Below are 25,506 nucleotides of genomic sequence, written 5' to 3'. Positions count from 1 at the left end.
TATTACGTTATATGGTATAACGTTATAACGTATTACGTTATATGGTATAACGTTATGGCGTATTACGTTATATGGTATAACCTTATATACTATGACGTTATAACGTATTACGTTACATGGTATAACGTTATATGGTATGTCGTTATAACGTATTACGTTATATGGTATAACGTTATAATGTATTACGTTATATGGTATAACGATATATGGTATGACGTTATGACGTATTACGTTATGTGGTATAACGTTATAACGTATTACGTTATATGGTATAACGTTATATGGTATGCCGTTATAACGTATTACGTTATATGGTATAACGTTATAATGTATTACGTTATATGGTATAACGATATATGGTATGACGTTATGACGTATTACGTTATGTGGTATAACGTCATAACATACTACGTTATGTGGTATAACTTTATAACGTATTGCGTTATGTGGTATAACGTTATAACGTATTACGTTATATGGTATAACGTTATGACGTATTACGTTATATGGTATAACGTTATAGCGTATTACGTTATATGGTATGACGTTATAACGTATTACGTTATATGGTATAACGTTATAACGTATTACGTTATATGGTATAACGTTATAACGTATTACGTTATATGGTATAACGTTATAACGTATTACGTTATATGGTATAACGTCATAACATATTACGTTATGTGGTATAACGTTATAACGTATTACGTTATATGGTATAACGTTATGACGTATTACGTTATATGGTATAACGTTATAGCGTATTACGTTATATGGTATGACGTTATAACGTATTACGTTATATGGCATAACGTTATATGGTATGACGTTATAACGTATTACGTTATATGGTATAACGTTATGACGTATTCCGTTATATGGTATGACGTTATAACGTATTACGTGATATGGTACAACGTTATAACGTATTACGGTATATGGTATAATGTTATAACGTATTACGTTATATGGTATAACGTTATAGGGTATGCCGTTATAACGTATTACGTTGTATGGTATAACGTTATAATGTATTACGTTATATGGTATAACGATATATGGTATGACGTTATAACGTATTACGTTATATGGTATGACGTTATAACGTATTACCTTATATGGTATAACGTTGTATCGTTTTACGTTATATGGTATTACGTTATAACGTATTACGTTTTATGGTATAACGTTATAACGTATTACGTTATATGGTATAACGTTATAACGTATTACGTTATATGGTATAACGTTATGACGTATTACGTTATATGGTATAACGTTATAGCGTATTACGTTATATGGTATAACCTTATATACTATGACGTTATAACGTATTACGTTACATGGTATAACGTTATATGGTATGTCGTTATAACGTATTACGTTATATGGTATGACGTTATAACGTATTACGTTATATGGTATAACGTTATAACGTATTACGTTATATGGTATAACGTTATATGGTATGCCGTTATAACGTATTACGTTATACGGTATAACGTTATAATGTATTACGTTATATGGTATAACGATATATGGTATGACGTTATGACGTATTACGTTATGTGTTATAACGTTATAACGTATTACCTTATGTGGTATAACGTTATAACGTATTACGTTATATGGTATAACGTTATAACGTATTACGTTATATGGTATAACGTTATAACGTATTACGTTATATGGTATAACGTTATATGGTATGCCGTTATAACGTATTACGTTATATGGTATAACGTTATAATGTAGTCCGTTATATGGTATAACGATATATGGTATGACGTTATGACGTATTACGTTATGTGGTATAACGTTATAACGTATTACGTTATATGGTATAACGTTATAACGCATTACGATATATGGTATAACGTTATAACGTATTACGTTATATGGTATAACGTTATGGCGTATTACGTTATATGGTATAACCTTATATACTATGACGTTATAACGTATTACGTTACATGGTATAACGTTATATGGTATGTCGTTATAACGTATTACGTTATATGGTATAACGTTATAATGTATTACGTTATATGGTATAACGATATATGGTATGACGTTATGACGTATTACGTTATGTGGTATAACGTTATAACGTATTACGTTATATGGTATAACGTTATGACGTATTACGTTATATGGTATAACGTTATAACGTATTACGTTATATGGTATTACGTTATAACGTATTACGTTATATGGTATAACGTTATAACGTATTACGTTATATGGTATAACGTTATAACGTATTACGTTATATGGTATAACGTTATATGGTATGCCGTTATAACGTATTACGTTATATGGTATAACGTTATAATGTAGTCCGTTATATGGTATAACGATATATGGTATGACGTTATGACGTATTACGTTATGTGGTATAACGTTATAACGTATTACGTTATATGGTATAACGTTATAACGTATTACGTTATATGGTATAACGTTATAACGTATTACGTTATATGGTATAACGTTATGGCGTATTACGTTATATGGTATAACCTTATATACTATGACGTTATAACGTATTACGTTACATGGTATAACGTTATATGGTATGTCGTTATAACGTATTACGTTATATGGTATAACGTTATAATGTATTACGTTATATGGTATAACGATATATGGTATGACGTTATGACGTATTACGTTATGTGGTATAACGTTATAACGTATTACGTTATATGGTATAACGTTATATGGTATGCCGTTATAACGTATTACGTTATATAGTATAACGTTATAATGTATTACGTTATATGGTATAACGATATATGGTATGACGTTATGACGTATTACGTTATGTGGTATAACGTCATAACATATTACGTTATGTGGTATAACTTTATAACGTATTACGTTATGTGGTATAACGTTATAACGTATTACGTTATATGGTATAACGTTATGACGTATTACGTTATATGGTATAACGTTATAGCGTATTACGTTATATGGTATGACGTTATAACGTATTACGTTATATGGTATAACGTTATAACGTATTACGTTATATGGTATAACGTTATAACGTATTACGTTATATGGTATAACGTTATAACGTATTACGTTATATGGTATAACGTTATAACATATTACGTTATGTGGTATAACGTTATAACGTATTACGTTATATGGTATAACGTTATGACGTATTACGTTATATGGTATAACGTTATAGCGTATTACGTTATATGGTATGACGTTATAACGTATTACGTTATATGGCATAACGTTATATAGTATGACGTTATAACGTATTACGTTATATGGTATAACGTTATGACGTATTCCGTTATATGGTATGACGTTATAACGTATTACGTGATATGGTACAACGTTATAACGTATTACGGTATATGGTATAATGTTATAACGTATTACGTTATATGGTATAACGTTATATGGTATGCCGTTATAACGTATTACGTTGTATGGTATAACGTTATAATGTATTACGTTATATGGTATAACGATATATGGTATGACGTTATAACGTATTACGTTATGTGGTATAACGTTATATGGTGTGACGTTATAACGCATTACGTTATATGGAATATCGTTATAACGTATTACGTTATATGGTATTACGTTATAACGTATTACGTTATATGGTATAACTTTACAACGTATTACGTTATATGGTATAACGTTATAACGTATTACGTTATATGGTATAACGTTATGACGTATTACGTTATATGGTATAACGTTATAACGTATTACGTTATATGGTATAACGTTATAACGTATTACGTTATATGGTATAACGTTATATGGTATGCCGTTATAACGTATTATGTTATATGGTATAACGTTATGATGTATTACGTTATATGGTATAACGATATATGGTATGACGTTATGACGTATTACGTTATGTGGTATAACGTTATAACGTATTACGTTATATGGTATAACGTTATAACGTATTACGTTATATGGTATAACGTTATAACGTATTACGTTATATGGTATAACGTTATGACGTATTACGTTATATGGTATAACGTTATAACATATTACGTTATATGGTATAACCTTATATACTATGACGTTATAACGTATTACGTTACATGGTATAACGTTATATGGTATGTCGTTATAACGTATTACGTTATATGGTATGACGTTATAACGTATTACGTTATATGGTATGACGTTATAACGTATTACCTTATATGGCATGACGTTGTATCGTTTTACGTTATATGGTATTACGTTATAACGTATTACGTTTTATGGTATAACGTTATAACGTATTACGTTATATGGTATAACGTTATAACGTATTACGTTATATGGTATAACGTTATGACGTATTACGTTATATGGTATAACGTTATAGCGTATTACGTTATATGGTATAACCTTATATACTATGACGTTATAACGTATTACGTTACATGGTATAACGTTATATGGTATGTCGTTATAACGTATTACGTTATATGGTATGACGTTATAACGTATTACGTTATATGGTATAACGTTATAACGTATTACGTTATATGGTATAACGTTATATGGTATGCCGTTATAACGTATTACGTTATACGGTATAACGTTATAATGTATTACGTTATATGGTATAACGATATATGGTATGACGTTATGACGTATTACGTTATGTGGTATAACGTTAAAACGTATTACCTTATGTGGTATAACGTTATAACGTATTACGTTATATGGTATAACGTTATAATGTAGTCCGTTATATGGTATAACGATATATGGTATGACGTTATGACGTATTACGTTATGTGGTATAACGTTATAACGTATTACGTTATATGGTATAACGTTATAACGTATTACGTTATATGGTATAACGTTATAACGTATTACGTTATATGGTATAACGTTATGGCGTATTACGTTATATGGTATAACCTTATATACTATGACGTTATAACGTATTACGTTACATGGTATAACGTTATATGGTATGTCGTTATAACGTATTACGTTATATGGTATAACGTTATAATGTATTACGTTATATGGTATAACGATATAAGGTATGACGTTATGACGTATTACGTTATGTGGTATAACGTTATAACGTATTACGTTATATGGTATAACGTTATATGGTATGCCGTTATAACTTATTACGTTATATGGTATAACGTTATAATGTATTACGTTATATGGTATAACGATATATGGTATGACGTTATGACGTATTACGTTATGTGGTATAACGTCATAACATATTACGTTATGTGGTATAACTTTATAACGTATTACGTTGTATGGTATAACGTTATAATGTATTACGTTATATGGTATAACGGAATATGGTATGACGTTATGACGTATTACGTTATATGGTATAACGTTATAACGTATTACGCTATATGGTATAACGTTATAACGTATTACGTTATATGGTATAACGTTATAACGTATTACGTTATATGGTATAACGTTATAACGTATTACGTTATATGGTATAACGTTATAACGTATTACGTTATATGGTATAACGTTATAACATATTACGTTATGTGGTATAACGTTATAACGTATTACGTTATATGGTATAACGTTATGACGTATTACGTTATATGGTATAACGTTATAGCGTATTACGTTATATGGTATGACGTTATAACGTATTACGTTATATGGCATAACGTTATATAGTATGACGTTATAACGTATTACGTTATATGGTATAACGTTATGACGTATTCCTATATGGTATGACGTTATAACGTATTACGTGATATGGTATAACGTTATAACGTATTACGGTATATGTTATAATGTTATAACGTATTACGTTATATGGTATAACGTTATATGGTATGCCGTTATAACGTATTACGTTGTATGGTATAACGTTATAATGTATTACGTTATATGGTATAACGATATATGGTATGACGTTATAACGTATTACGTTATGTGGTATAACGTTATATGGTATGACGTTATAACGCATTACGTTATATGGAATATCGTTATACCGTATTACGTTATATGGTATTACGTTATAACGTATTACGTTATATGGTATAACTTTATAACGTATTACGTTATATGGTATAACGTTATAACGTATTACGTTATATGGTATAACGTTATGACGTATTACGCTATATGGTATAACGTTATAACGTATTACGTTATATGGTATAACGTTATAACGTATTACGTTATATGGTATAACGTTATATGGTATAACGTTATAGCGTATTACGTTATATGGTATGACGTTATAACGTATTACGTTATATGGCATAACGTTATATAGTATGACGTTATAACGTATTACGTTATATGGTATAACGTTATAACGTATTACGTTATATGGTATAACGTTATAACGTATTACGTTATATGGTATAACGTTATAACGTATTACGGTATATGGTATAATGTTATAACGTATTACGTTATATGGTATAACGTTATATGGTATGCCGTTATAACGTATTACGTTGTATGGTATAACGTTATAATGTATTACGTTATATGGTATAACGATATATGGTATGACGTTATAACGTATTACGTTATGTGGTATAACGTTATATGGTATGACGTTATAACGCATTACGTTATATGGAATATCGTTATAACGTATTACGTTATATGGTATTACGTTATAACGTATTACGTTATATGCTACAACTTTATAACGTATTACGTTATATGGTATAACGTTATAACGTATTACGTTATATGGTATAACTTTATGACGTATTACGTTATATGGTATAACGTTATAACGTATTACGTTATATGGTATAACGTTATAACGTATTACGTTATATGGTATAACGTTATATTGTATGCCGTTATAACGTATTATGTTATATGGTATAACGTTATAATGTATTACGTTATAACGTATTACGTTATATGGTATAACGTTATGACGTATTACGTTATATGGTATAACGTTATAGCGTATTACGTTATATGGTATAACCTTATATACTATGACGTTATAACGTATTACGTTACATGGTATAACGTTATATGGTATGTCGTTATAACGTATTACGTTATATGGTATGACGTTATAACGTATTACGTTATATGGTATAACGTTATATGGTATGCCGTTATAACTTATTACGTTATATGGTATAACGTTATAATGTATTACGTTATATGGTATAACGATATATGGTATGACGTTATGACGTATTACGTTATGTGGTATAACGTCATAACATATTACGTTATGTGGTATAACTTTATAACGTATTACGTTGTATGGTATAACGTTATAATGTATTACGTTATATGGTATAACGGAATATGGTATGACGTTATGACGTATTACGTTATATGGTATAACGTTATAACGTATTACGCTATATGGTATAACGTTATAACGTATTACGTTATATGGTATAACGTTATAACGTATTACGTTATATGGTATAACGTTATAACGTATTACGTTATATGGTATAACGTTATAACGTATTACGTTATATGGTATAACGTTATAACGTATTACGTTATGTGGTATAACGTTATAACGTATTACGTTATATGGTATAACGTTATGACGTATTACGTTATATGTTATAACGTTATAGCGTATTACGTTATATGGTATGACGTTATAACGTATTACGTTATATGGCATAACGTTATATAGTATGACGTTATAACGTATTACGTTATATGGTATAACGTTATGACGTATTCCTATATGGTATGACGTTATAACGTATTACGTGATATGGTATAACGTTATAACGTATTACGGTATATGTTATAATGTTATAACGTATTACGTTATATGGTATAACGTTATATGGTATGCCGTTATAACGTATTACGTTGTATGGTATAACGTTATAATGTATTACGTTATATGGTATAACGATATATGGTATGACGTTATAACGTATTACGTTATGTGGTATAACGTTATATGGTATGACGTTATAACGCATTACGTTATATGGAATATCGTTATACCGTATTACGTTATATGGTATTACGTTATAACGTATTACGTTATATGGTATAACTTTATAACGTATTACGTTATATGGTATAACGTTATAACGTATTACGTTATATGGTATAACGTTATGACGTATTACGCTATATGGTATAACGTTATAACGTATTACGTTATATGGTATAACGTTATAACGTATTACGTTATATGGTATAACGTTATATGGTATAACGTTATAGCGTATTACGTTATATGGTATGACGTTATAACGTATTACGTTATATGGCATAACGTTATATAGTATGACGTTATAACGTATTACGTTATATGGTATAACGTTATAACGTATTACGTTATATGGTATAACGTTATAACGTATTACGTTATATGGTATAACGTTATAACGTATTACGGTATATGGTATAATGTTATAACGTATTACGTTATATGGTATAACGTTATATGGTATGCCGTTATAACGTATTACGTTGTATGGTATAACGTTATAATGTATTACGTTATATGGTATAACGATATATGGTATGACGTTATAACGTATTACGTTATGTGGTATAACGTTATATGGTATGACGTTATAACGCATTACGTTATATGGAATATCGTTATAACGTATTACGTTATATGGTATTACGTTATAACGTATTACGTTATATGGTACAACTTTATAACGTATTACGTTATATGGTATAACGTTATAACGTATTACGTTATATGGTATAACTTTATGACGTATTACGTTATATGGTATAACGTTATAACGTATTACGTTATATGGTATAACGTTATAACGTATTACGTTATATGGTATAACGTTATATTGTATGCCGTTATAACGTATTATGTTATATGGTATAACGTTATAATGTATTACGTTATAACGTATTACGTTATATGGTATAACGTTATGACGTATTACGTTATATGGTATAACGTTATAGCGTATTACGTTATATGGTATAACCTTATATACTATGACGTTATAACGTATTACGTTACATGGTATAACGTTATATGGTATGTCGTTATAACGTATTACGTTATATGGTATGACGTTATAACGTATTACGTTATATGGTATAACGTTATAACGTATTACGTTATATGGTATAACGTTATATGGTATGCCGTTATAACGTATTACGTTATACGGTATAACGTTATAATGTATTACGTTATATGGTATAACGATATATGGTATGACGTTATGACGTATTACGTTATGTGGTATAACGTTATAACGTATTACCTTATGTGGTATAACGTTATAACGTATTACGTTATATGGTATAACGTTATAACGTATTACGTTATATGGTATAACGTTATAACGTATTACGTTATATGGTATAACGTTATATGGTATGCCGTTATAACGTATTACGTTATATGGTATAACGTTATAATGTAGTCCGTTATATGGTATAACGATATATGGTATGACGTTATGACGTATTACGTTATGTGGTATAACGTTATAACGTATTACGTTATATGGTATAACGTTATAACGTATTACGATATATGGTATAACGTTATAACGTATTACGTTATATGGTATAACGTTATGGCGTATTACGTTATATGGTATAACCTTATATACTATGACGTTATAACGTATTACGTTACATGGTATAACGTTATATGGTATGTCGTTATAACGTATTACGTTATATGGTATAACGTTATAATGTATTACGTTATATGGTATAACGATATATGGTATGACGTTATGACGTATTACGTTATGTGGTATAACGTTATAACGTATTACGTTATATGGTATAACGTTATATGGTATGCCGTTATAACGTATTACGTTATATGGTATGCCGTTATAACGTATTACGTTATATGGTATAACGTTATAATGTATTACGTTATATGGTATAACGATATATGGTATGACGTTATGACGTATTACGTTATGTGGTATAACGTTATAACGTATTACCTTATGTGGTATAACGTTATAACGTATTACGTTATATGGTATAACGTTATAACGTATTACGTTATATGGTATAACGTTATAACGTATTACGTTATATGGTATAACGTTATATGGTATGCCGTTATAACGTATTACGTTATATGGTATAACGTTATAATGTAGTCCGTTATATGGTATAACGATATATGGTATGACGTTATGACGTATTACGTTATGTGGTATAACGTTATAACGTATTACGTTATATGGTATAACGTTATAACGTATTACGATATATGGTATAACGTTATAACGTATTACGTTATATGGTATAACGTTATGGCGTATTACGTTATATGGTATAACCTTATATACTATGACGTTATATCGTATTACGTTACATGGTATAACGTTATATGGTATGTCGTTATAACGTATTACGTTATATGGTAAAACGTTATAACGTATTACGTTATATGGTATAACGTTATGACGTATTACGTTATATGGTATAACGTTATAGCGTATTACGTTATATGGTATAACCTTATATACTATGACGTTATAACGTATTACGTTACATGGTATAACGTTATATGGTATGTCGTTATAACGTATTACGTTATATGGTATAACGTTATAATGTATTACGTTATATGGTATAACGATATATGGTATGACGTTATGACGTATTACGTTATGTGGTATAACGTTATAACGTATTACGTTATATGGTATAACGTTATAACGTATTACGATATATGGTATAACGTTATAACGTATTACGTTATATGGTATAACGTTATGGCGTATTACGTTATATGGTATAACCTTATATACTATGACGTTATAACGTATTACGTTACATGGTATAACGTTATATGGTATGTCGTTATAACGTATTACGTTATATGGTATAACGTTATAATGTATTACGTTATATGGTATAACGATATATGGTATGACGTTATGACGTATTACGTTATGTGGTATAACGTTATAACGTATTACGTTATATGGTATAACGTTATATGGTATGCCGTTATAACGTATTACGTTATATGGTATAACGTTATATGGTATGCCGTTATAACGTATTACGTTATATGGTATAACGTTATAATGTATTACGTTATATGGTATAACGATATATGGTATGACGTTATGACGTATTACGTTATGTGGTATAACGTTATAACGTATTACCTTATGTGGTATAACGTTAAAACGTATTACCTTATGTGGTATAACGTTATAACGTATTACGTTATATGGTATAACGTTATAACGTATTACGTTATATGGTATAACGTTATAACGTATTACGTTATATGGTATAACGTTATATGGTATGCCGTTATAACGTATTACGTTATATGGTATAACGTTATAATGTAGTCCGTTATATGGTATAACGATATATGGTATGACGTTATGACGTATTACGTTATGTGGTATAACGTTATAACGTATTACGTTATATGGTATAACGTTATAATGTATTACGTTATATGGTATAACGTTATAACGTATTACGTTATATGGTATAACGTTATGGCGTATTACGTTATATGGTATAACCTTATATACTATGACGTTATAACGTATTACGTTACATGGTATAACGTTATGACGTATTACGTTATATGGTATAACTTTATAACGTATTACGTTATATGGTATAACGTTATAACGTATTACGTTATATGGTATAACGTTATAACGTATTACGTTATATGGTATAACGTTATGACGTATTACGTTATATGGTATAACGTTATAACGTATTACGTTATATGGTATAACGTTATGACGTATTCCGTTATATGGTATGACGTTATAACGTATTACGTTATATGGTATAACTTTATAACGTATTACGTTATATGGTATAACGTTATAACGTATTACGTTATATGGTATAACGTTATGACGTATTACGTTATATGGTATAACGTTATAACGTATTACGTTATATGGTATAACGTTATAACGTATTACGTTATATGGTATAACGTTATATGGTATGCCGTTATAACGTATTATGTTATATGGTATAACGTTATAATGTATTACGTTATATGGTATAACGATATATGGTATGACGTTATGACGTATTACGTTATGTGGTATAACGTTATAACGTATTACGTTATATGGTATATCGTTATAACGTATTACGTTATATGGTATAACGTTATAACGTATTACGTTATATGGTATAACGTTATAACGTATTACGTTATATGGGATAACGTTATGACGTATTACGTTATATGGTATAACGTTATAGCGTATTACGTTATATGGTATAACCTTATATACTATGACGTTATATGGTATAACGTTATATGGTATACCGTTATAACGTATTATGTTATATGGTATAACGTTATAATGTATTACGTTATATGGTATAACGATATATGGTATGACGTTATGACGTATTACGTTATGTGGTATAACGTTATAGCGTATTACGTTATATGGTATAACGTTATAACGTATTACGTTATATGGTATAACCTTATATACTATGACGTTATAACGTATTACGTTGTATGGTATAACGTTATAATGTATTACGTTTTATGGTATAACGATAGATGGTATGACGTTATGACGTATTACGTTATATGGTATAACGTTATAACGTATTGCGTTATATGGTATAACGTTATAACGTATTGCGTTATATGGTATAACGTTATAACGTATTACGTTATATGGTATAACGTTATAACGTATTACGTTATATGGTATATCGTTATAACGTATTACGTTATATGGTATAACGTTATATGGTATGACGTGATAACGTATTACGTTATATGGTATGACGTTATAACGTATTACGTTATATGGTATAACGTTATCACATATTACGTTATGTGGTATAACGTTATAACGAATTACGTTATATGGTATAACGTTATGACGTATTACGTTATATGGTATAACATTGAAGCGTATTACGTTATATTGTATGACGTTATAACGTATTACGTTATATGGCATAACGTTAGATAGTATGACGTTATAACGTATTACGTTATATGGTATAACGTCATGACGTATTCCTTTATATCGTATGACGTTATAACGTATTACGTGATATGGTATAACGTTATAACGTATTACGGTATATGGTATAACGTTATAACTTATTACGTTATGTGGTATAACGTTATATGGTATGACGTTATAACGTATTACGTTGTATGGTATAACGTTATAATGTATTACGTTATATGGTATAACGATATATGGTATGACGTTATAACGTATTACGTTATGTGGTATAACGTTATATGGTACGACGATATAACGCATTACGTTATATGGTATATCGTTATAACGCATTACGTTATATTGTATTACGGTATAACGTATTACGTTATACGGTATAACGTTATAACGTATTACGTTATATGGTATAACGTTATAACGTATTACGTTATATGGTATAACGTTATGACGTATTACGTTATATGGTATAACGTTATAACATATTACGTTATGTGGTATAACGTTATAACGTATTACGTTATATGGCATAACGTTATATAGTATGACGTTATAACGTATTACGTTATATGGTATAACGTTATGACGTATTCCGTTATATGGTATGACGTTATAACGTATTACGTTATATGGTATAACGTTATATGGTATGCCGTTATAACGTATAACGTTGTATGGTATAACGTTATAACGTATTACGTTATATGGTATAACGTTATATGGTATGCCGTTATAACGTATTACGTTGTATGGTATAACGTTATAACGTATTACGTTATGTGGTATAACGTTATATGGTATGACGTTATAACGCATTACGTTATATGGAATATCGTTATAACGTATTACGTTATATGGTATTACGTTATAACGTATTACGTTATATGGTATAACTTTATAACGTATTACGTTATATGGTATAACGTTATAACGTATTACGTTATATGGTATAACGTTATGACGTATTACGTTATATGGTATAACGTTATAACGTATTACGTTATATGGTATAACGTTATAACGTATTACGTTATATGGTATAACGTTATATGGTATGCCGTTATAACGTATTATGTTATATGGTATAACGTTATAATGTATTACGTTATATGGTATAACGATATATGGTATGACGTTATAACGTATTACGTTATGTGTTATAACGTTATAACGTATTACGTTATATGGTATAACGTTATATGGTATGCCGTTATAACGTATTATGTTATATGGTATAACGTTATAATGTATTACGTTATATGGTATAACGATATATGGTATGACGTTATAACGTATTACGTTATGTGGTATAACGTTATATGGTATGACGTTATAACGCATTACGTTATATGGTATAACGTTATGACGTATTACGTTATATGGTATAACGTTATAACGTATTACGTTATATGGTATAACGTTATAACGTATTACGTTATATGGTATAACGTTATATGGTATGCCGTTATAACGTATTATGTTATGTGGTATGACGTTATATGGTATAACGTTATAACGTATTACGTTATATGGTATAACGTTATGACGTATTACGTTATATGGTATAACGTTATAACGTATTACGTTATATGGTATAACGTTATAACGTATTACGTTATATGGTATAACGTTATATGGTATGCCGTTATAACGTATTATGTTATATGGTATAACGTTATAATGTATTACGTTATATGGTATAACGATATATGGTATGACGTTATAACGTATTACGTTATGTGGTATAACGTTATGACGTATTACGTTATATGGTATAACGTTATAACGTATTACGTTATATGGTATAACGTTATAACGTATTACGTTATATGGTATAACGTTATATGGTATGCCGTTATAACGTATTATGTTATATGGTATAACGTTATAATGTATTACGTTATATGGTATAACGATATATGGTATGACGTTATAACGTATTACGTTTTATGGTATAACGTTATAACGTATTACGTTACATGGTATAACGTTATAACATATTACGTTATGTGGTATAACGTTATAACGAATTACGTTATATGGTATAACGTTATGACGTATTACGTTATATGGTATAACATTGAAGCGTATTACGTTATATTGTATGACGTTATAACGTATTACGTTATATGGCATAACGTTAGATAGTATGACGTTATAACGTATTACGTTATATGGTATAACGTCATGACGTATTCCGTTATATCGTATGACGTTATAACGTATTACGTGATATGGTATAACGTTATAACGTATTACGGTATATGGTATAACGTTATAACTTATTACGTTATGTGGTATAACGTTATATGGTATGACGTTATAACGTATTACGTTGTATGGTATAACGTTATAATGTATTACGTTATATGGTATAACGATATATGGTATGACGTTATAACGTATTACGTTATGTGGTATAACGTTATATGGTACGACGATATAACGCATTACGTTATATGGTATATCGTTATAACGCATTACGTTATATGGTATTACGGTATAACGTATTACGTTATACGGTATAACGTTATAACGTATTACGTTATATGGTATAACGTTATAACGTATTACGTTATATGGTATAACGTTATGACGTATTACGTTATATGGTATAACGTTATAACATATTACGTTATGTGGTATAACGTCATAACGTATTACGTTATATGGCATAACGTTATATAGTATGACGTTATAACGTATTACGTTATGTGGTATAACGTTATATGGTATGACGTTATAACGCATTACGTTATATGGAATATCGTTATAACGTATTACGTTATATGGTATTACGTTATAACGTATTACGTTATATGGTATAACTTTATAACGTATTACGTTATATGGTATAACGTTATAACGTATTACGTTATATGGTATAACCTTATGACGTATTACGTTATATGGTATAACGTTATAACGTATTACGTTATATGGTATAACGTTATAACGTATTACGATATATGGTATAACGTTATAACGTATTACGTTATATGGTATAACGTTATGGCGTATTACGTTATATGGTATAACCTTATATACTATGACGTTATAACGTATTACGTTACATGGTATAACGTTATATGGTATGTCGTTATAACGTATTACGTTATATGGTATAACGTTATAATGTATTACGTTATATGGTATAACGATATATGGTATGACGTTATGACGTATTACGTTATGTGGTATAACGTTATAACGTATTACGTTATATGGTATAACGTTATATGGTATGCCGTTATAACGTATTACGTTATATGGTATAACGTTATATGGTATGCCGTTATAACGTATTACGTTATATGGTATAACGTTATAATGTATTACGTTATATGGTATAACGATATATGGTATGACGTTATGACGTATTACGTTATGTGGTATAACGTTATAACGTATTACCTTATGTGGTATAACGTTATAACGTATTACGTTATATGGTATAACGTTATAACGTATTACGTTATATGGTATAACGTTATAACGTATTACGTTATATGGTATAACGTTATATGGTATGCCGTTATAACGTATTACGTTATATGGTATAACGTTATAATGTAGTCCGTTATATGGTATAACGATATATGGTATGACGTTATGACGTATTACGTTATGTGGTATAACGTTATAACGTATTACGTTATATGGTATAACGTTATAACGTATTACGATATATGGTATAACGTTATAACGTATTACGTTATATGGTATAACGTTATGGCGTATTACGTTATATGGTATAACCTTATATACTATGACGTTATATCGTATTACGTTACATGGTATAACGTTATATGGTATGTCGTTATAACGTATTACGTTATATGGTAAAACGTTATAACGTATTACGTTATATGGTATAACGTTATGACGTATTACGTTATATGGTATAACGTTATAGCGTATTACGTTATATGGTATAACCTTATATACTATGACGTTATAACGTATTACGTTACATGGTATAACGTTATATGGTATGTCGTTATAACGTATTACGTTATATGGTATAACGTTATAATGTATTACGTTATATGGTATAACGATATATGGTATGACGTTATGACGTATTACGTTATGTGGTATAACGTTATAACGTATTACGTTATATGGTATAACGTTATAACGTATTACGATATATGGTATAACGTTATAACGTATTACGTTATATGGTATAACGTTATGGCGTATTACGTTATATGGTATAACCTTATATACTATGACGTTATAACGTATTACGTTACATGGTATAACGTTATATGGTATGTCGTTATAACGTATTACGTTATATGGTATAACGTTATAATGTATTACGTTATATGGTATAACGATATATGGTATGACGTTATGACGTATTACGTTATGTGGTATAACGTTATAACGTATTACGTTATATGGTATAACGTTATATGGTATGCCGTTATAACGTATTACGTTATATGGTATAACGTTATATGGTATGCCGTTATAACGTATTACGTTATATGGTATAACGTTATAATGTATTACGTTATATGGTATAACGATATATGGTATGACGTTATGACGTATTACGTTATGTGGTATAACGTTATAACGTATTACCTTATGTGGTATAACGTTATAACGTATTACGTTATACGGTATAACGTTATAATGTATTACGTTATATGGTATAACGATATATGGTATGACGTTATGACGTATTACGTTATGTGGTATAACGTTAAAACGTATTACCTTATGTGGTATAACGTTATAACGTATTACGTTATATGGTATAACGTTATAACGTATTACGTTATATGGTATAACGTTATAACGTATTACGTTATATGGTATAACGTTATATGGTATGCCGTTATAACGTATTACGTTATATGGTATAACGTTATAATGTAGTCCGTTATATGGTATAACGATATATGGTATGACGTTATGACGTATTACGTTATGTGGTATAACGTTATAACGTATTACGTTATATGGTATAACGTTATAATGTATTACGTTATATGGTATAACGTTATAACGTATTACGTTATATGGTATAACGTTATGGCGTATTACGTTATATGGTATAACCTTATATACTATGACGTTATAACGTATTACGTTACATGGTATAACGTTATGACGTATTACGTTATATGGTATAACTTTATAACGTATTACGTTATATGGTATAACGTTATAACGTATTACGTTATATGGTATAACGTTATAACGTATTACGTTATATGGTATAACGTTATGACGTATTACGTTATATGGTATAACGTTATGACGTATTCCGTTATATGGTATGACGTTATAACGTATTACGTTATATGGTATAACTTTATAACGTATTACGTTATATGGTATAACGTTATAACGTATTACGTTATATGGTATAACGTTATGACGTATTACGTTATATGGTATAACGTTATAACGTATTACGTTATATGGTATAACGTTATAACGTATTACGTTATATGGTATAACGTTATATGGTATGCCGTTATAACGTATTATGTTATATGGTATAACGTTATAATGTATTACGTTATATGGTATAACGATATATGGTATGACGTTATGACGTATTACGTTATGTGGTATAACGTTATAACGTATTACGTTATATGGTATATCGTTATAACGTATTACGTTATATGGTATAACGTTATAACGTATTACGTTATATGGTATAACGTTATAACGTATTACGTTATATGGGATAACGTTATGACGTATTACGTTATATGGTATAACGTTATAGCGTATTACGTTATATGGTATAACCTTATATACTATGACGTTATATGGTATAACGTTATATGGTATGCCGTTATAACGTATTATGTTATATGGTATAACGTTATAATGTATTACGTTATATGGTATAACGATATATGGTATGACGTTATGACGTATTACGTTATGTGGTATAACGTTATAGCGTATTACGTTATATGGTATAACGTTATAACGTATTACGTTATATGGTATAACGTTATATGGTATGCCGTTATAACGTATTATGTTATATGGTATAACGTTATAATGTATTACGTTATATGGTATAACGATATATGGTATGACGTTATGACGTATTACGTTATATGGAATAACGTTATGACGTATTACGTTATATGGTATAACGTTATAGCGTATTACGTTATATGGTATAACCTTATATACTATGACGTTATAACGTATTACGTTGTATGGTATAACGTTATAATGTATTACGTTTTATGGTATAACGATAGATGGTATGACGTTATGACGTATTACGTTATATGGTATAACGTTATAACGTATTGCGTTATATGGTATAACGTTATAACGTATTGCGTTATATGGTATAACGTTATAACGTATTACGTTATATGGTATAACGTTATAACGTATTACGTTATATGGTATATCGTTATAACGTATTACGTTATATGGTATAACGTTATATGGTATGACGTGATAACGTATTACGTTATATGGTATGACGTTATAACGTATTACGTTATATGGTATAACGTTATCACATATTACGTTATGTGGTATAACGTTATAACGAATTACGTTATATGGTATAACGTTATGACGTATTACGTTATATGGTATAACATTGAAGCGTATTACGTTATATTGTATGACGTTATAACGTATTACGTTATATGGCATAACGTTAGATAGTATGACGTTATAACGTATTACGTTATATGGTATAACGTCATGACGTATTCCGTTATATCGTATGACGTTATAACGTATTACGTGATATGGTATAACGTTATAACGTATTACGGTATATGGTATAACGTTATAACTTATTACGTTATGTGGTATAACGTTATATGGTATGACGTTATAACGTATTACGTTGTATGGTATAACGTTATAATGTATTACGTTATATGGTATAACGATATATGGTATGACGTTATAACGTATTACGTTATGTGGTATAACGTTATATGGTACGACGATATAACGCATTACGTTATATGGTATATCGTTATAACGCATTACGTTATATGGTATTACGGTATAACGTATTACGTTATACGGTATAACGTTATAACGTATTACGTTATATGGTATAACGTTATAACGTATTACGTTATATGGTATAACGTTATGACGTATTACGTTATATGGTATAACGTTATAACATATTACGTTATGTGGTATAACGTTATAACGTATTACGTTATATGGCATAACGTTATATAGTATGACGTTATAACGTATTACGTTATATGGTATATCGTTATTACGTATTCCGTTATATGGTATAAGGTTATAACGTATTACGTTATATGGTATAACGTTATATGGTATGCCGTTATAACGTATAACGTTGTATGGTATAACGTTATAATGTATTACGTTATATGGTATAACGATATATGGTATGACGTTATAACGTATTACGTTATATGGCATAACGTTATATAGTATGACGTTATAACGTATTACGTTATATGGTATAACGTTATGACGTATTCCGTTATATGGTATGACGTTATAACGTATTACGTTATATGGTATAACGTTATATGGTATGCCGTTATAACGTATAACGTTGTATGGTATAACGTTATAACGTATTACGTTATATGGTATAACGTTATATGGTATGCCGTTATAACGTATTACGTTGTATGGTATAACGTTATAACGTATTACGTTATGTGGTATAACGTTATATGGTATGACGTTATAACGCATTACGTTATATGGAATATCGTTATAACGTATTACGTTATATGGTATTACGTTATAACGTATTACGTTATATGGTATAACTTTATAACGTATTACGTTATATGGTATAACGTTATAACGTATTACGTTATATGGTATAACGTTATGACGTATTACGTTATATGGTATAACGTTATAACGTATTACGTTATATGGTATAACGTTATAACGTATTACGTTATATGGTATAACGTTATATGGTATGCCGTTATAACGTATTATGTTATATGGTATAACGTTATAATGTATTACGTTATATGGTATAACGATATATGGTATGACGTTATAACGTATTACGTTATGTGTTATAACGTTATAACGTATTACGTTATATGGTATAACGTTATATGGTATGCCGTTATAACGTATTATGTTATATGGTATAACGTTATAATGTATTACGTTATATGGTATAACGATATATGGTATGACGTTATAACGTATTACGTTATGTGGTATAACGTTATATGGTATGACGTTATAACGCATTACGTTATATGGTATAACGTTATGACGTATTACGTTATATGGTATAACGTTATAACGTATTACGTTATATGGTATAACGTTATAACGTATTACGTTATATGGTATAACGTTATATGGTATGCCGTTATAACGTATTATGTTATGTGGTATGACGTTATATGGTATAACGTTATAACGTATTACGTTATATGGTATAACGTTATGACGTATTACGTTATATGGTAAAACGTTATAACGTATTACGTTATATGGTATAACGTTATAACGTATTACGTTATATGGTATAACGTTATATGGTATGCCGTTATAACGTATTATGTTATATGGTATAACGTTATAATGTATTACGTTATATGGTATAACGATATATGGTATGACGTTATAACGTATTACGTTTTATGGTATAACGTTATAACGTATTACGTTATATGGTATAACGTTATAACATATTACGTTATGTGGTATAACGTTATAACGAATTACGTTATATGGTATAACGTTATGACGTATTACGTTATATGGTATAACATTGAAGCGTATTACGTTATATTGTATGACGTTATAACGTATTACGTTATATGGCATAACGTTAGATAGTATGACGTTATAACGTATTACGTTATATGGTATAACGTCATGACGTATTCCGTTATATCGTATGACGTTATAACGTATTACGTGATATGGTATAACGTTATAACGTATTACGGTATATGGTATAACGTTATAACTTATTACGTTATGTGGTATAACGTTATATGGTATGACGTTATAACGTATTACGTTGTATGGTATAACGTTATAATGTATTACGTTATATGGTATAACGATATATGGTATGACGTTATAACGTATTACGTTATGTGGTATAACGTTATATGGTACGACGATATAACGCATTACGTTATATGGTATATCGTTATAACGCATTACGTTATATGGTATTACGGTATAACGTATTACGTTATACGGTATAACGTTATAACGTATTACGTTATATGGTATAACGTTATAACGTATTACGTTATATGGTATAACGTTATGACGTATTACGTTATATGGTATAACGTTATAACATATTACGTTATGTGGTATAACGTCATAACGTATTACGTTATATGGCATAACGTTATATAGTATGACGTTATAACGTATTACGTTATATGGTATATCGTTATTACGTATTCCGTTATATGGTATAAGGTTATAACGTATTACGTTATATGGTATAACGTTATATGGTATGCCGTTATAACGTATAACGTTGTATGGTATAACGTTATAATGTATTACGTTATATGGTATAACGATATATGGTATGACGTTATAACGTATTACGTTATATGGCATAACGTTATATAGTATGACGTTATAACGTATTACGTTATATGGTATAACGTTATGACGTATTCCGTTATATGGTATGACGTTATAACGTATTACGTGATATGGTATAACGTTATAACGTATTACGGTATATGGTATAATGTTATAACGTATTACGTTATATGGTATAACGTTATATGGTATGCCGTTATAACGTATTACGTTGTATGGTATAACGTTATAATGTATTACGTTATATGGTATAACGATATATGGTATGACGTTATAACGTATTACGTTATGTGGTATAACGTTATATGGTATGACGTTATAACGCATTACGTTATATGGAATATCGTTATAACGTATTACGTTATATGGTATTACGTTATAACGTATTACGTTATATGGTATAACTTTATAACGTATTACGTTATATGGTATAACGTTATAACGTATTACGTTATATGGTATAACCTTATGACGTATTACGTTATATGGTATAACGTTATAACGTATTACGTTATATGGTATAACGTTATAACGTATTACGTTATATGGTATAACGTTATATGGTATGCCGTTATAACGTATTATGTTATATGGTATAACGTTATAATGTATTACGTTATATGGTATAACGATATATGGTATGACGTTATAACGTATTACGTTATGTGTTATAACGTTATAACGTATTACGTTATATGGTATAACGTTATATGGTATGCCGTTATAACGTATTATGTTATATGGTATAACGTTATAATGTATTACGTTATATGGTATAACGATATATGGTATGACGTTATAACGTATTACGTTATGTGGTATAACGTTATATGGTATGACGTTATAACGCATTACGTTATATGGTATAACGTTATGACGTATTACGTTATATGGAATAACGTTATAACGTATTACGTTATATGGTTTAACGTTATAACGTATTACGTTATATGGTATAACGTTATATGGTATGCCGTTATAACGTATTATGTTATGTGGTATGACGTTATATGGTATAACGTTATAACGTATTACGTTATATGGTATAACGTTATGACGTATTACGTTATATGGTATAACGTTATAACGTATTACGTTATATGGTATAACGTTATAACGTATTACGTTATATGGTATAACGTTATATGGTATGCCGTTATAACGTATTATGTTATATGGTATAACGTTATAATGTATTACGTTATATGGTATAACGATATATGGTATGACGTTATAACGTATTACGTTATGTGGTATAACGTTATGACGTATTACGTTATATGGTATAACGTTATAACGTATTACGTTATATGGTATAACGTTATAACGTATTACGTTATATGGTATAACGTTATATGGTATGCCGTTATAACGTATTATGTTATATGGTATAACGTTATAATGTATTACGTTATATGGTATAACGATATATGGTATGACGTTATAACGTATTACGTTTTATGGTATAACGTTATAACGTATTACGTTATATGGTATAACGTTATAACGTATTACGTTATATGGTATAACGTTATGACGTATTACGTTATATGGTATAACGTTATAGCGTATTACGTTATATGGTATAACGTTATATGGTATGCCGTTATAACGTATTACGTTATACGGTATAACGTTATAATGTATTACGTTATATGGTATAACGATATATGGTATGACGTTATGACGTATTACGTTATGTGGTATAACGTTAAAACGTATTACCTTATGTGGTATAACGTTATAACGTATTACGTTATATGGTATAACGTTATAACGTATTACGTTATATGGTATAACGTTATAACGTATTACGTTATATGGTATAACGTTATATGGTATGCCGTTATAACGTATTACGTTATATGGTACAACGTTATAATGTAGTCCGTTATATGGTATAACGATATATGGTATGACGTTATGACGTATTACGTTATGTGGTATAACGTTATAACGTATTACGTTATATGGTATAACGTTATAACGTATTACGTTATATGGTATAACGTTATAACGTATTACGTTATATGGTATAACGTTATGGCGTATTACGTTATATGGTATAACCTTATATACTATGACGTTATAACGTATTACGTTACATGGTATAACGTTATATGGTATGTCGTTATAACGTATTACGTTATATGGTATAACGTTATAATGTATTACGTTATATGGTATAACGATATATGGTATGACGTTATGACGTATTACGTTATGTGGTATAACGTTATAACGTATTACGTTATATGGTATAACGTTATATGGTATGCCGTTATAACTTATTACGTTATATGGTATAACGTTATAATGTATTACGTTATATGGTATAACGATATATGGTATGACGTTATGACGTATTACGTTATGTGGTATAACGTCATAACATATTACGTTATGTGGTATAACTTTATAACGTATTACGTTGTATGGTATAACGTTATAATGTATTACGTTATATGGTATAACGGAATATGGTATGACGTTATGACGTATTACGTTATATGGTATAACGTTATAACGTATTACGCTATATGGTATAACGTTATAACGTATTACGTTATATGGTATAACGTTATAACGTATTACGTTATATGGTATAACGTTATAACGTATTACGTTATATGGTATAACGTTATAACGTATTACGTTATATGGTATAACTTTATAACGTATTACGTTATATGGTATAACGTTATAACGTATTACGTTATATGGTATAACGTTATGACGTATTACGTTATATGGTATAACGTTATAACGTATTACGTTATATGGTATAACGTTATAACGTATTACGTTATATGGTATAACGTTATATGGTATGCCGTTATAACGTATTATGTTATATGGTATAACGTTATAATGTATTACGTTATATGGTATAACGATATATGGTATGACGTTATGACGTATTACGTTATGTGGTATAACGTTATAACGTATTACGTTATATGGTATAACGTTA

This window comes from Bombus vancouverensis, chromosome 9 (genome assembly GCF_051014615.1).
Source record: "Bombus vancouverensis nearcticus chromosome 9, iyBomVanc1_principal, whole genome shotgun sequence".
In the NCBI taxonomy this organism is placed as follows: Eukaryota; Metazoa; Arthropoda; class Insecta; order Hymenoptera; family Apidae; genus Bombus; species Bombus vancouverensis.
The sequence above is the reverse complement of the archived record's forward strand: the minus strand, read 5'-3'. Positions refer to the sequence as shown.